Raw genomic sequence first — 16,340 nt, 5'->3', positions numbered from 1 at the left:
GGTGCTCAGAACAGCCCATAACTCAGCTTCTGGCGTCCCCATCCTTGTGGCTGGAACCCCTCTGTGCTTTTGGCCCTGGGGGGCTGGGGTCTATGCCAGGCCAAGTGCAAGCCCCCATCCCATAGAGCCATGGTTTGGGGTGAGGGTCAGGCTGGGCAGAGGACAGGGGGCTGGTGAGAGCTCTGTTTGGCTACCATCTGCCTCTCCATCAGCTGGGGTCTCCCCCCTGGCAAAACGGCCGAGCCCCAGACATCACCCCCAAGCCTGAGGCTTCATCCTTGCTGCCTCAGTGGAAGGGTTCAGAGGTGGCCTCGTGGGTGGGATGGAGACTTGAACATGCGGTCTGCCATTCTTCAGCCGTCTGTCCCTCCTTCCTGAAACGATCTACCAGCTGAGAGCTCAAAGCAGGAATCTGGGCTGGGGAGTAAGCAAAAAGCACCAAAGGCTGAAATGGGGGCTCAGAGCATGAAACAGGGCGAAAGGGTCTGTGCCCAGTCAGGATGGATGACAGGCACTGTTCCCAAGGTGTCCCCACGGTTAAAGTGGATTCAGGGGAGAACGGTGGAAAAGATGACAGCCATTTCCCAGGGCCCTCCAGGGGGTGTGGTATGGAGGCCCGGCAGCACGAGGTCAAGAGAAAAGAGGGGCACCCTCCAGTCTGACCTCCAGGGTGAGACCCTCAGGCCTGTCACTCAAAGAGGTGCTTCCAGAAAGCCCAGACTCGGTGGGACACTGGGGAAACCATAGCAATTGCACAGACGATAGCGACATCCTTAAGATTTTGCTCCTCAGCAGGCATTTCAGATGCCTGCCTGGTGCCTGGCCAGGCCCGCAGGTGCCTGGGGTAGCTGGGTGGGCAGCCAGACAGATGAGCTATGCCTGGTGAGTGGGAGGACCCGGTGAGGGGGGGCAGGGGGCTGGGGGCAGGGAGTGGGAGAATGAGGCCAGCTGGGTTGAGAGGGCCTTGAGTGCCAGGCCAGAGATGGAGGGTTTGGGGGGGACCAGAACCAGTCTGAAATGGGAGTGGAGATGGTCAGTTTTAGACCCATCAGCCTGGGGCCTAAGGATGAGGGGAGGATGGGTCGAAGTGAAAGTGTTAGTTGCTCAGTTGTATCCTACTCTTTGTGACCCCATGGACTGTAGCCTGCCAGGCTCCTCTGTCCATGGGATTTCCCAGGCAAGAATACTGGAGTGGGTTGCCATTCCATTTCTCCAGGGAATCTTCCCAGCCCAGGAATCAAACCCGGGTCTTGCGCATTGCAGGTAGATTCTTTACATCTGAGCTACCGGGGAAGCCCCAAGGATGGCTTGGAAGGGATAAAAATAGACCAGGGAGGTTGCAGTGATGCCTGAAGAGTGATGAACTGGGCCAGGACAGGGAGGAGACCAGTGATGGGGGAAGGACCATCCATAGATTGATGGGAGTGGGGAGGATGGGGGCCCAGGGGATCCCTGGCTTGAGGCTTGGAGGACAGTACGGCCCCTGCTGGACCCGCCTGGATTGGTCCATCTGGAAGGGGCTGTGGAGAACGTGAGACCCCACCCCATGGCTAAAGAGAGGGAGGAGAAATCTTGCTGTCTTCACCAAGAGGCTCCGAAGGACAGTCAGTCTCTCCAGCCCAGGCCACATCATCACTGTCCACCCCCCAGCTCTCCTTCAGGTAAGAGGTGGGGCTCGGCACGCCCCTATATGAGCCCCAGAAGGGTGACTTGGTGTCCCTGAGAGACTTCAAGATGAAGCGCTCAGAGCCATGGGGAGGCAAGCTGCTGCCATCTATACGCGCTCCTTGGAGGGGGCCCATGACCCAGAGGCAGATCCACACTGAGGCTAGATCAGGACGTGTGCACTTGACCGAGGGTGACCAGGTCTCAGAGGGCTCCAGGGTAAACCAAGGGTGCAGGGTCTCTCCAGGAGGGCGCCCAGGCCTGACCACCTGGGGTGGGTTTTCCCATCCTTAGCCACCCACCAGCCAGACCAAGAAGCAAGAAATCCTGTGTCCCGTCTCCAGACGTGAGGCTGAACCTGCTCCAAGGAGGTCACTGCCATAGAACTGCGGTATGTGAGCTGGAGGAGGGCCAGGTCCACACCTGTGCCCCCATCAAAATAGAAAGCCTGGTGTTTCATGGTTCGAAGGTATCAATTTCCTTCAGAAATGAAACTGGTGTACCAATGATGGTTCAAATCATTTTTTTTTTTTCCTGGCGGTCACTGCTAACCCAGCCAAGTATGAGCCCTTTTGGGGTAGAAGAAGTAAAATTCCTGGCACCTAGAAGGGTTCTTTTTTTTTTTTTTTAATCTTTACTTATTTGGTTGCACCTGATCTTAGTTATGCACCCGGGTTCTCTGTCTTCATGGCAACATGTGGGTTCTTTAGTTGCCGACCAGCAATACTTAGTTGCCTCACTTGGGATCTAGTTCCCCAACCAGGAATTGAACCCAGACCTCCTGCTTTGGGAACACAGAGCCCCAGCCACTGGACCACTAGGGAAGTCCCCTAGAAGAGTTCTTATCTGCCTAGTATTAAGTGACAGCCAAGTAGTACACAGTGCAACATTGTAAATGTTGAGTAATGAATCTCAATCCTTCACCCAAAATCCTTTAAAAAGAAGCATCTGGCCTCAACTGCCATCCTGCAAGTAGGAAGTTTTCTGCAGTGCCCCCCAAAGACCAGAGGTTCTTAATCTCTTTTTTGTGCCTTAGACCTCTTGGCAGTCTGGTGAAGGGTAGGGACCCCTGCACAGGTTCAAAACATTTTTTTAAAACTCGTGAAGTAAAATATGTCATCTTGCAAAGAAAACCAACTATACTGAAATTCAGTTGAAATATTAAATGTAATCAAAAAGTAATCAAAATATCTTTTTAACTCGTGATGTGTATTATATGTGTTTGTTTATTAACACTTTAAATAGCAAACTCTAGAAGTGCCTCTGTGGACTAAGATAATTTCAAAGTAGTCTGAGTATAAATGATGTTTCAAGGTTTCTGCAACAACCAAGATGTGATATGAAAAGATCACTGGTTTCTACAGGTGGCAAAGTGTCAGGTGCTGTTACTACTGCTGTGGTTTCTCCTTAAATGAAGGAATGTATGTTTTTTGGGTTTTTTTTTAAGATTTCTTTCTTTATGTCTGCACTGGGTCTTCACTGATGCCTGCAGGCCTTCTCCAGTTGCAGTGAGCAGGGGGCTACTCCCTAGCTGCAGAGCGAGGGCTTGTCGTTGCGGTGGCGTCTCTTGTTGTGGAATGCAGGCTCTAGGGTGTGCGGGCTTCAGCAGTGGCACACGGGCTTAGCTGTTTAGATTCACACAGCTTAGCTTAGATGTGCCCCAAACCCGTGTCCTCTGCATTGGCAGGCAGATCCTTTACCACTGAGCCACCAGGGAAGCCTGGAAATGTAGTTTTTAGTGAGAGGTTAATTAAAACAAAGATATCATTTCATTCCCATTGAAGTTCATGGACTCAGTGAATGGTTTATCCACAAACCATCCTAGGATGCCAGGTGAACAATCCTGCTCTAGAGTGAGGACAAATGGCCTGTATTTGAAACAGGATGTTCAGAAAGAGCAGAGAAAAAAATGAAGTGATGGGGAATCAGATACCCACCATCCAAAAAGGCCTTAGCTGGTGCCTGATCTGACAGTTGACATTGTAGCAAAAATTAACCTCCTGGTTTCTACTTTAACATGCATGAAGAATCCTGATTTTAGGAAGGGAACTGGCCAAGGAGCCAGGTCTTAGAGGGGAGAGAAGAGGAGGCTTGTGTGGTTCTGGAAAAATGATCTCTCACTGACCTTATTCTCGTTGTTTGGCACTGCATGCAGAAAGCTAATTAAAGGTTTTATGCTCATGTCGATTTTTGTATCATGATTTTCAACTTACAGCTGTGTAAGTTGGACATAGATTTGGAAACTAATTGAGATGAAAATGTGATGCCCAGAAGCTTTAAAGAACACCATCCAATTCACAGAGACAAAAAGTAGACGAGAAGTTCCCCGGGGCTAGGGGAAAGGGGAGCGGAAAGTTGCTTAATGGGTCCAGAATTTCTGTGTGGGGTGATGAAAAAGTTTCGGAAGTTGCTATGATGATGGTTGCACAATGATGTGAATGTAATTAATGCCCCTGAATTGTATGCTTAAAACTGGCTAAAATGGTGCTTTGGCAGCACCTATACTAAAACTGCAACAATTACAGAGATTATTCTCTGAGCAAGGATGGCATGCAAATTTGTGAAGCTTTCTATTTTGTAGTAGATAATCAGAAGCATCTCTTTTATTAACTATTTTATTAACTATTCCTGTTAATAAGTAAGAAAAAAAGGAGACATAATTTGAATATTAATTTGCAACTCCCAGCAAATAAACAAATGTAGGCATTAGGCTTCAACAACTGCTAACATCAAAAAAAAAAAAAAAAGGAAAGCAATAATCAGACATTGATCTTATGTCTAGAAGGGGATGCAGCTCCACTGTTTAAAGAGTTGACGTGTTTTAACTTCACAGTGACAATAGTGACAATATGTGTATTGTTTTCATTTTGCCCTAATAAGGAGAACAGTTTATTTTCATCATGTACTCACAAAAAGGGTTACTTTCTCCAATATATAAAGAATGGTGTCGTATACATTTTTAAGTAGCAACTTTTATGAGAAATATATATATGTAGTCACAATAAAGATAAATAAAATTAAGATAAGCTGTTTTAAAATGAGCAGAGCATCAGTGAAACGTGAGACAATTTCAAACAGCTAAATATACATGTAGTTGGAGTCCCTAGAGGAGGGGAGAGGAAGAGATAAGAGGACTCCCAAAATTGAGGAAATCATGACTAAAATTTTTCAAAATTTGGTGCAAACTGTAAACCTACAGATCCAAGAAACTCAACAAAACCCTAAGTGCAAGAAACATTAAGAAAACTATATCAAGACATATCATACTCAAATTGCTTAAAGTCAGGGATAAGGAGAAAATCTTAAAAGCATAGAAAAAAGACATACTACCTGTTTCTCCTTGGACAATAGTTTTCTCCTTGGAAATAATGCAAGCAAAATGACAGTAGATTAACATCTTTAAAACCGTCAATCCAGAATTCTATACCCAGCAAGAATATTTTGCAAAAAACAAAGGGAAAATGTAGAGAAAATAAATAAAATAAAAAAGTCGATTCTTTGCAAAGATCAACAAATTTGGCAAACCTTTAACCAGACTGGCAAAGGAAACTAAAAAAAACTAAAATTAGAAATAAAAGTGGAGACATTACTGCTGACTTTATTGTAAAAAATATTGTAAGAGAATACTGTAAACAGTTATGTGCCTGTTTGCTCAGTTGTGTCCAACTCTTTGTGACCCCATGGACTGTAACCCGCCTGACTCCTCTGTACATGGAATTTTCCAGGCAAGAATACTGGAGTGGGTTGTCATTTCCTTCTCCAGGGGATCTTCCTGACCCAGGGACCAACCCAAGTCTCTTGTGTCTCCTGCATTGGCAAGTGGATTCTTTACCACTGGTGCCACCTGGGAAGCCCATGAACAACTATATGCAAGAAATTAAATAACCCAAGAGAAATGGAAAAATTTATTGAAATATACAAATTGCCTCAAGTGACACAAGACAAAATAGAAATACTCAGCAGGCCTGTAACTAATAAAGAGATTGCATCAGTAATCAAAAACCCCTCAACTAAGGAAAGTCCAAAACCAGATGGCTTCAATGGTGAATTCTACCAAACATTTAAAGAAGAATTAACATGAATAATACTCCAACTCTTCAAAGGAAGTAAAGATTCAGAAAATATATGAGGTGCCTGCTGCTGCTGCTGCTACTGCTAAGTTGCTTCAGTGGTGTCCGACTCTGTGTGACCCCATAGACGGCAGCCCACCAGGCTCCCCCGTCCCTGGGATTCTCCAGGCAAGAACACTGGAGTGGGTTGCCATTTCCTTCTCCAATGCATGAAAGTGAAAAGTGAACGTGAACGTGAAGTCGTGTCCGACTCTTCGTGACCCCATGGACTGCAGCCCACCAGGCTCCTCCATCCATGGGATTTTCCAGGCAAGAGTACTGGAGTGGGGTGCCATTGCCTTCTCCGATATGAGGTGCCTAGAACAGGCAAATGCATAAAGACAGAAAGTGGAATACAAGGCTCTGGGGGTGGAAAGAATGGAAAGTTGTTGTTTAACGGGGACAGAAATAGGTTAAAAGTAAAAGGAAAGAAAATGATACGCTATGCTTTCACTAATCAAAAGGTAACTGAAGTGGCTATATTAATATCATATAAAATAGATTTTAGAGTAAAGAATATTTACCAAGGACCAAGAAGATCATTTCATAATCATAAATGGGTCAGTTAATCAAGAGGGCATAACAATCCTAAACAAATATATACACTAATAATAGAGATTCAAAATACATAAAACAAAAACTAAGAGAAGTACAAGAAGAAATAGGTATTCATAAATTGTAGTCAAATTTCAGTACCACTCAATAGTTGATAGAAAAATAGGCAGAAAAGCAGCAGGAATAAGAAGACATAAAAACACCATTAACTCACTTGACCTGATGGACACGTACAGAATACTCCACTCAACAAGAAAAGAAAACAAAGTCTGTCGAGTGCACGTGGCCATTTACCAAGATAGATCATAATCTGGCCCATGAAGCCAGTCCCAGTAAAATCAAGAGGATTCAAGTCATATACACGGGCCACATGGAGTTAAATAAAAAATCAGTAACAGAAAGATCCTTGGAAAATCCCCAAATATTTGGACGTTAAATCACACACTCCTAAATACATCAAAGGATAAGTCAAAAAGGAAATTAGAGAGTGTTTTCTTTTTTCTTTATAATTATTTAGTTAGCTAATTTTGACTGTGCCGGGCCTTTCTCAAGTTGCATCGAGCAGGGGATACTCCTGATTGCGGCGCGCAGGCTTCTCAGCGCGGTGGCTCCCCTCGCGGAGCGTGGGCTCTAGGGTGCCCGGGCTTCAGTTGCTCTGGTTCCCAGGCTCAGTAGCTGTGCGGCTCAGGCTTTGTTGCCCCGAGGCATGTGGGATCTTCCCAGACCAGGGATCTAATGGGTGTCCCCTGCACTGCAAGGCTAATTCTTAACCACTGGACTAGCAGGGAAGCCCTAGAGAGGGTTTTCATGTGAATGAAAATAAAAGCACATCAGAAGGTGTGGGATGCTGCTCTAACAGTAACTCAGGAGAAATTTATAGCACTAAATGTCTATCTTTGGAAAAGAAGAAAGGTCTGAAATCAATGATCTCAGCTTCATTTTTTTTTCAGCTTCAGTTTTAAGAAGCCAGGAAAAGCAGAGCAAATTAAACCTAAAGTAAACAGAGGAAAAAAATGGAAATAATAAAGATCAAAGAGGAAATCAATACAGAAAAATCAATGAAACCAAAAGCTGGTTCTTTGGAAAGATTAATAAATGCTCAGTGACTGATTCTGTGTCTCCTGAATCCACTCCCCTATTTCGAGCACGTGGAAGAGTTGAGAGAAGGGAGGAGAAAAGGAGCTACAGGTGTGCTGAGTTCCTTCCAAGGAGGCACGTGGGGCATGGTGCTTTCCACTTGGTCCCTTGCAGCTGAGAAAGGGTGACTGGTTCTCCATCTCAGGTCTGAAGACGTCTTAAGCAGCCTGCGGCCTCCGGACAGAGGAGTCGGCACGTCTGGAGTTTCTTTAGGTCACATGGCAGGAGATGCCTCAGAAAGACTTGATATTTGGTTCTCTGAAGCATGCCCACAGGAGGAGCCCTCTCTAGACTGGCCAGGCTGAACGAACTCGAGGCATCCAGCAAGGTAGGAACCGTCTCGTCACCCTCCCTCTGTCTCTCGGCCCCCACCAGGATCAAGACAGTAACTAGAAAGCCAGGGGACAGAATCCACCCACAATCACCTCCCTGCACTGAAGGCTCTCTCCTGCCTCCAGTCTTAGCTGGGGAAGGAAGAGAAGTCTTAACCCTGAAAGGGAAATGGTTCCTCCACGTGGCCCTGGCGACCACATGCATCTCGACCTGGGTCATGTAGGCAAGACCTAACCACAGCTGACCTCAACCTTGGCGGGACCCCCTGTGGTCCTCCCAGAACATGAGAACTTAGGGAGCTTATGGAAGGGCTTCCTCTCCCTCTTCCAGGAAGGCCTCTTTCTCATTTCCTCCTGGGCTCTAATGACACAGGAGGCTTTCTGCCTCGCGCGTCTTAGAGAACAGCTGCAGGTCATCAAACTACACAGAACGGACTCCTCATTATCAGGGTGTCGCGCCCCTCGTCTTGCATTGTCATTTCCTGTTTGGGGTCATCCTTTTGCAGAAGGGTCATGGGAAGCTGCCACCTTGACTGATCTTGCTTTTGCTCTCGATGTACATGATAAACTGTCTGAATCAGAAAAGGTTTGTTTCGGAAATTCCCTCGTTGTCCAATGGTTAGGGCTCCGTGCTTCCACTGCAAGGGGCATGGGTTCGATCCTTGTTCAGGGAGCTGAGATGCTGCAAACCTCGCACACAGCACGCCAGAATAAATGAAAAAATAAAAAGGTGTGTGTTTCTTCGCTGGCCAAATCTGTCGGCCTCGCTTGATACCCCTTGGTGAGTTTGAGGTTGCGCCGTAACTCGGTCTGAACTAGGGCTGTGTCCTGTGATTTAGAGTGACGAGGGAACTCTATCTAGTCTCCATGAGAGATGATGGGTGCTCATTAAATTTTGCAGTAATTATTTCATGATAGACATAAGTTGAAACCACCTTAAACTCTAATTCCACTGTGATCAGAAAATATGTCTGGTATGATCTCAGCCTTCTTTTGAAATGTATGGAGACTTGTTTCATGACCCAAGTACAAGGTCTCTCTTACTGTTCCAGGTACACTTGACAAGAATGTGCATTCTGCTGTTCTTGGTTGGAATGTTCTATAATTGTCAGTTAGGTCAAGTTAATTGAGAGTATTGCTCATTTCTTCTATATACTCGTTAGTGTTTTTGTCTATGTTTATTTCTTTATTGTTACTAACTGCCAAGGCAGCCGTGTTAAAACGTCCAAATATGACTGTGGCTTTGCCTGTTTCTCCTTGTAGTTCTGCCAGTTTTGTTTTCTGCCTGTACTTTGAAGCTCTGTTATTAGACTCATATCCATTTAGGTTTGTTATGTCACTCTGTTGAATTTTATCATTAAGAAACGACCCTCTTTATCTCTGACTTACAATCTACGTTGTTATTAATAGAGTTACCCTAGCTCTGTTATAGTTGGTATTTGTAGGGTATACTTTTTTCTGTCTTAATGTTCTCAGTTTTTCTATGTCCTTATACTTGAAGTGTGTCACTTGTTGAGAAGCATACAATTGGTTTGTTGTTGATTTTTTTTTTAAACTCCAGTCAGGCAATCTCTGTCTTTTACAGATTGTATCTATCCTCTTGCTACTTGTTTTCCATTTGTTCCAGCTGATTTTTTTGTTCTTCCTTTCCTTTATTTAATCTTTTGGATAAATAAGAATTATTATTGTTTTATCGCCTCTATGACATTTTAATTATACCTCTTAATGAATTTTTTTCAAATGGTTAATCTCAAGGTTATAGTATGCCTTTTACTTTATTACAATCTACCTTAAATTTGCATTTTGCAACTTCAGGAAAGATGTAAGAACTTGACAATAGTACAATTCCACTTATACCTCTCCCTTCAACCTTCTGTGTTGTTGTGTGGTTTACTTCTACATGAATTAGAAACCTCAGTATACACTGTAATTATTGTTGCCCTAAACAGTTAGTAGTCTTTAAAACTTTTTTATATGGAAAAATATACAAGACATTAGATATACTACTGTAACCATTTTTAAGTATACAGTTTTGTGGCATTAAATACATATTTGTTGTGCAACCAATACCACCATCAATTTCAAAAAAAAAATTTTTAAACACTAACTCCTCATTCCCTCCCCTGGCCCACCAGCCCAGTACCATCATATCTGTATGAACTTGGATTTTAAGTACTTTGGCTAAGAGAAACATGCAATGTTTGTCTTTTGTGTCTGCCTTATTTCACTTAGCATAGTGTCTTTAAGGTTTACCTATGTTGCCTCGTGTGTCAGAACTTCATTTTTTAAGGCTGAATAATATTCCACTATATGTATACCACCTTTGTTTATCCATTCATCTGTCACTAGATATTTGGATGGTTTCCATCTTTTGTAGGTTGTTAATAATAGCTGCTGTGAATGCAGTATTGATGCTCAGTTATCTGCCCAACCCCTGCTTTCGATGCTTTTAGGTATATATCCAGAAGTTGAATTGCAGGATAATATGGGAATTCTATGTTTAATTGTTGGAGGAACTGCCATACTGTGTTCCATAATTTAAAAATTTTCTCCATTCATTTGTACATTCCCGGTTTCTTCCTCCTTCCTAAAGTTCCAAACTAGCTTTGGAATATGTTTCTTCTGCCTTGTGGGGGTGGGGGGGTGGTGGTCTTTTAGGGCAGATCTGTTGGAGACAAAGTCTCTCAGCTTTTGTCTGTCTAAAAAAATTCGCCTTTGTTTTTTAAACTGTTTTGTTTTTCACTGAAGGATGATTGGTTTACAGTGTTGCATCGGTTTCTGTCATTTTTCGACATGAGTCCGCCGTAGGTCCACATGGGGCGCCTCCCTCCTGAGCCTCCCTCCCCGCCAGGTTGTCGCAGAGCTCCAGGCTGAGCGGTCCCTGTCACACGGCAGATTCCCACTGGCTGTTTTACACGTGCTCATATGTATGTTTCAGTGCTACCCTCTCAATTCCGCCCATCCTCTCCTCGCCCCACCCCCACAGCTGCGTCCACGAGTCATTGTGTCCGCGTCTCGTGCCTTCGTTTTTACAGAATATTTTTACTAGGCATAGATGGCTAAGTCAGCAAGGGCTTCTCCTTTCAGCACCTTAAAGACATCATTCCATTTGTTCTGGTTTCTATAATTACTCTTAAGAAGTAAGCCATTAAAAAAAAAAAGTAAGCCATTGTTGTTACTATTCCCCTGAATTTAATGTATGTGGTTTTTTTTCTCCCCCGCTGTGGATATTTTAGATTTTTCTCTCTATACCTTTGACTTTCAGAAGTTTGATTCTGGAATGCCTGAGTAAAGTGTTTTGGTATTTTTCCTGCTTAGGATTTACTGAGCTTCTTGAGTATGTGAATTTGGGTCTTTCATTAATTTTAGAAATTTCTCAGCCATCATCTCTCCGAATATTACTTTGGTGCCTTCTTTCCATCCTCTCCTGCTGGGTCTGTTTTTCAACACAGACTTCCCCCCAGACGCAGGAATGAGAGTCTTTTCAGGTGCTGCCCTGTGGGCAAGTCTTTTGGTGCTGGGTTTCATTGGCTGCCCTGAGTCTGTTGTTCTCCCTTTTTCAGATTTTCTAGGGCAGTAAAGAAAAACCAGCCAACTCTACAACTCATATAATAGTCATTTATTTCATATCCTTCAAGATCTAAGGCAACAACATAAGCGATCCACCTCAGGTGAGATTCTTGGCAACTGATGCTATGTCCAAAGAAGCAGAAAGACATGGGCATTTGAGGTGGGCAGCTGTCAGTGTATATGGTAAACTCAAAGGGAGGCCAAAGAGATGTGGGTTGTGGTGTCAATAGCATCTTCTATACAGGATAATGGGCAATGAGGGAAGTTCTTTGGAGAAAAATACCAGCTTAAAAATGCATAAAGAATGCTGAAATTAGAAGCTCACTATTTTGTAGCACTCAATGAAATAATGGCTCCAGGAACAACCATTACAGGCTGCAAAAAACCATTAGGTCAGGTTTTTGGAACTTTATAATGGATGGATTATACTGCCGACTTCTAACCCCCAATCAATCCTAAGCTGACTAAAAGCAGACCAACCAGTCATAGTGGGGATCCTCAGGCCAGACGAAGGAAAGGACACAGCGCCTCCTATGAAGCAAACAAACAAACAAAACTGAATCTGAATCTAAATCCAGTCTCTAGATCTAATTGAGTTTACTGCCCCCAAGAAAATAATAATGATAAGGCTACAGAAGGACATGTGAAAAGATACTTTAAAAAGAAATAGTTGTCCAAATCCCAAACTGAGAAATTCTGTAGGAAAAAATATTGTTTCTTCAACAAAAAGTTGTCATGAAGAAGAAAAGGGGAAGGGGAACTGATGTAGGTCAGATAAAACATGAGAACTAATGATGATAATCCAACGGTTTAAAAAAAATTATGAGACAATTGAGAAATTTTAAAAATTGGGTGTTAGTTGATACTAAGGAATTACTGTTAAATTTAGATAATGGATACATGGTAACTACTTGGTACTCTGTCTTCTTAAGACTGTTTTTTTATCTTCATGACTAAAATTTTTGGAAAGCAGTTTTGTGATAGAGAAAAGGAGAGCATGTGGAGAAGGATGTAGACTCTGGGGAGATGGAGCATGTTTTTATGCTGAAGGAGAGAGTGAGGACCCCAGAAAAAGAAGAAATCACTGGTGGAGCCAGTTCTGGAGAGTCCTAGGAAACAGGGTGCTGGACCCAGGTGGCTGGCCTTGTCAAGGATGAAAATTAGGCCTCCACTAGCTGAATTCCAGCTCGTGTCCTGTTCACAGATTTGATCTTCATTAGCCCTTAACTCATCCCATAAGATGAGTGTAATAAATTCCCATCTTAGAGATGAGGGTCTCTCACTCTCTCAGAGAGAGACTCAGGGTCTCTCCCTGAGACTCACTCAGGGTCAAACAACGGTAAATGGCAGATCCAGGATTTTTAGTTTTTTTTTTTTTTCATTCAGCTGCAGTATGCAAACTTTTAGTTGTGGCACGTGGGATCTAGTTCCCTGACCAGGGATTGAACGCAGGCCCCCTGCATTGGGAGCATGGAGTCTTAGCCACTGGACCACCAGCAAAGTTCCTAGATCCAGGATTTAAACCAAAGTTTCTGTGCTTCAAGCTCTTGTAGTCTGTATGGCTGCGAGACAGGCTGAAATGTCTTGTGGGGGGTTGGGGGTAGAGGGTGACATTTCAACCATTGGAGGTGAAGAGGGAGCAGCAGATTCAGACTTCATGACTGATGGCCTCTGTTCCTCGTGAAGCTGGGTGGGAGGCTCTTGAGGACAGGGGTACAGGCTCTACTCTTCTTTCTGGGGCTGCCGAGGAGCTGGAGAGGAGTGAGTCACTTTCCTGGTCCAAGACCATCTTCGCCCGCCAGTGAGACAGAGGTGTCCCCACAAGGAATTGAGCAGGGAGAATGATCAGGTCGCTCTTGTGGCCCTTTCCCACTCCGCTGCAGCTTCAGGAAACATGGATGCAATGTAGAGAGTGTTAGTTGACCCAAGCTGCACGTGGGTGCATGTGGGCTCAGTCGCTTCAGTCACGTCTGACTCTGCGGCCTCACGGACTGTAGCCTGCTAGGCTCCTCTGTCCGTGGGGTTCTCCTGGCAAGAGTACTGGAGTGGGTTGCCATGCCCTCCTCCAGGGGATCTTCCCAACCCAGGGATCAAACTCTTGTCTCTTAGATCTTCTGCACTGGCAGGCGGGTTCTTTAGCACTAGCACCACCTGGGAAGCACATGGTGGAAAACTTCCAAGAAAAGCTCATGCAAGCTCAGCTGTTACCCAGAGCCCCAGTAAGGGGAGGGGATGTCCAAGCCTCCCTATCTCACTGCGCTCTGATCACACCTGAACTTCTGTTCTCTGCATAGGTCTGCCCTGTCCCTGGGTGGTGACCTGGGTGCACGGAATGAGGCCAAAGGAGGAGCCAAAGAATCTTGTCTGGGCTCTGTGGGGGCCGTAGGCCACAGAGAAGGGAGAGATGAGGCAGGCTGCAGGGAGGAAGCAGGACCCATTACATAAAGAATTTTAAACCAATGAATTGGATTACGTAGTGGCTTTATGGCATAATAATAATTAAGAACGTTGGCTTTGAGGTCAGACTCATTGTGATTATCCCAGCTCCATCATTTACTGCAACCTTGGGCAAGTTACTCAACCTCTCTGAGCCTGGTTCAGGTGCCTCAGGCGTCCCAGGAGCCTGTGGGGCTGGGTGGACTTTGCTGCCCTCTGGTGGCAGACAGGGGGTGTTACTCAGAGGCTGAGTCCACTCTTGTGGGACAGCTGGTGAGGAGTGAGGATGGGCACTCTTTCCTCCCACGGAGCAGACCTCAAATCCGGCTTCAGCATTAGGAGGGTGCCAACTGGAGGGCCCCACCAGGGTCTGCTGGGGAGCCTTGGTCTATCTATCCATGACTCATGAGGTCACCCAGGCCCTGATAGGGGCCAGGCAAGATGGGTTTGAGTCTGAGTGACCCTGAGTTGGTCACTTTCCCCTCTGGGCCCTCTCAGTCCTTATCAGGATGACAAACATGTCAACACACTTTGGCTAGGCTTAGACATTGAGGTTGCTATTACCTACATGCCTTAATTCTCTCTCCCCCAACTTTGTGCATTCATTTATTTCATTCACTTAACTTCCAGCCAGCAGTTGTCTGCCAAGCACCAGCTCTGGGCCACTGCCCTCTTAGCTCTGTAACTGTCTATTCATCTACTGTGGTGTGCGCTTTCATTCATGGAGGATCCATTTCTTTATTGAGTGTTCATTCATTCTTTCTCATACTCACTAACTTTCTCCTTCACTCATCACTGCTGCTGCTGCTGCTAAGTCGCTTCAGTCATGTCCGACTCTGTGCAATCCCATAGACGGCAGCCCACCAGGCTCTGCCCTCCCTGGGATTCTCCAGGCAAGAACACTGGAGTGGGTTGCCATTTCCTTCTCCAATGCATGAAAGTGAAAAGTGAAAGTGAAGTCGCTCAGTTGTGTCCAAATCTTCAGTACTGGGGTGGGGTGCCATTGCCTTCTCCTCACTCATCACTAGATTATCTCAATTGCATATTCATACATTCTTTACTTTTTCAGACTCCTTTCCTTCCTCTCTCCCTCATTCCTGTGTTCTGCAAGCATTGTAAAAGCACCACTCTAAGCCAGAATTAGATGCTGGGTTTCTGGCAAAACCCTCTCCCCAGACTTCTAGGTAGACAGATGGTGAGGACACCCTGTGACTGCCACATGCTAGCCATCGGGACTCGGAGCAGAGGGAGCACCAAGACGGGAGCAACTGACTGCCTGGAGGAGAAGGCTTCCTAGAGGAGGTAGCATTTAAGCCACGCCAAACAGGGTGTGGGGCTTCCTAGGTGGTACTAGTGGTAAAGAACCCGCCAGCCAGTGTAAGAGATGTAAGAGGTGCTAGTTTGATCCCTGGGTTGGGAAGATCCCCTGAAGGGAGGAAATGGCAACCCACTGCAGTATTTTTGCCTGGAGAGTCCCATGGACAGAGGAGCCTGGAGGGCTACAATCCATGGGGTTGCAAAGAGTCAGGCATGACTTAGCAACTAAACAACCACCAGGAGCACACCTGTAGTTGAACAAATTGGGTTTATCGCCTCAGTTTGAGAAGGAAGACTGCATTTACCTCAGTAAGAGAGTGTTTAGGGGATTCCCTGGTGGTCCAGTGGTTGGGACTCCACACTAGAGTTTGATCTTTTGTCAGGGAACTAAGAGCCTGCAAGCTGGGCTAGTGGCCAAAATAAAGGGTGGGGAGGTTGTTAAAGAGACTTAGGATGGGATTTGGGCCTGGGTTAAGTGATTTGGGGGAGGATTTGAGTAAGTGGGCTTTTACTCTGGAATAGACGTTGGGAATCAGGGACAATTTTATGATTGAAAACCTTAAATATTTAAAGTGGAACTCTAACCGGATAAAGAAGCAGCGGTTACTCATATTAGAATGGGGAAAACGGTTGGTCCTTTTCTTGTTCCAACAATATTGTTGTTTTCATCTGACACGAAACGTGATTACGGAGCAGTCTTGTTTATGCCTTGCGACATCATGGCCCCAGAATGGCCTTGCACTACAGTGGTGTTTAGGAAATTGTCTATGTCCAACAGGAGAATCCTAAGGTCTAGCCGTGAGTGCCAGGCCAGCTCCCAGATGCGACGGGCAGCGCTCTTTTTTCTCGTAGGAAAGGCCCCTTCAGTCGACCGAGGTGTATTTGCTGGGTGCCAGGCGCCTAGTAATTCGAGGCGGACAAAAGAGATACGGCCCCAGTCCTCCGGGAGCCCACACTGACGTCTGTGCTGTCTTAAACAGGTCGTCAGAAGCGGCAGGAGTGGACCAGACCCAAGGAACAAAGGCCCGGGGGCGGGGACGGGGGTGGGGGTTGCTGAGAGCGTTAGCAGGGTGGCGGGCGAAGCCACAACTCGCCCCGGGACTGCGGAGGTCGGCGGGGGCCAGACCCTCGGGCACACAGGGCCGGCCACCTCTCCCCAAGGACGTGGGCGTTCGCTGCACAGATCTGCTCAGAAACAGGAAAAAGAAATCTAGCAGCT

At 45.6% G+C, this 16,340-nt stretch overlaps 1 pseudogene; it reads left to right on the top strand.

Moving 5' to 3' along the window:
• The first annotated feature begins 4,149 nt into the window (after nucleotides 1-4,149).
• Nucleotides 4,150-4,245, top strand: LOC122433643 (annotated as a pseudogene).
• The last annotated feature ends 12,095 nt before the right edge of the window (nucleotides 4,246-16,340 follow it).

Source organism: Cervus canadensis, chromosome 32, assembly GCF_019320065.1.
Source record: "Cervus canadensis isolate Bull #8, Minnesota chromosome 32, ASM1932006v1, whole genome shotgun sequence".
NCBI classification, from domain to species: domain Eukaryota; kingdom Metazoa; phylum Chordata; class Mammalia; order Artiodactyla; family Cervidae; genus Cervus; species Cervus canadensis.
This window is presented reverse-complemented; position numbering and strand designations above follow the sequence as displayed.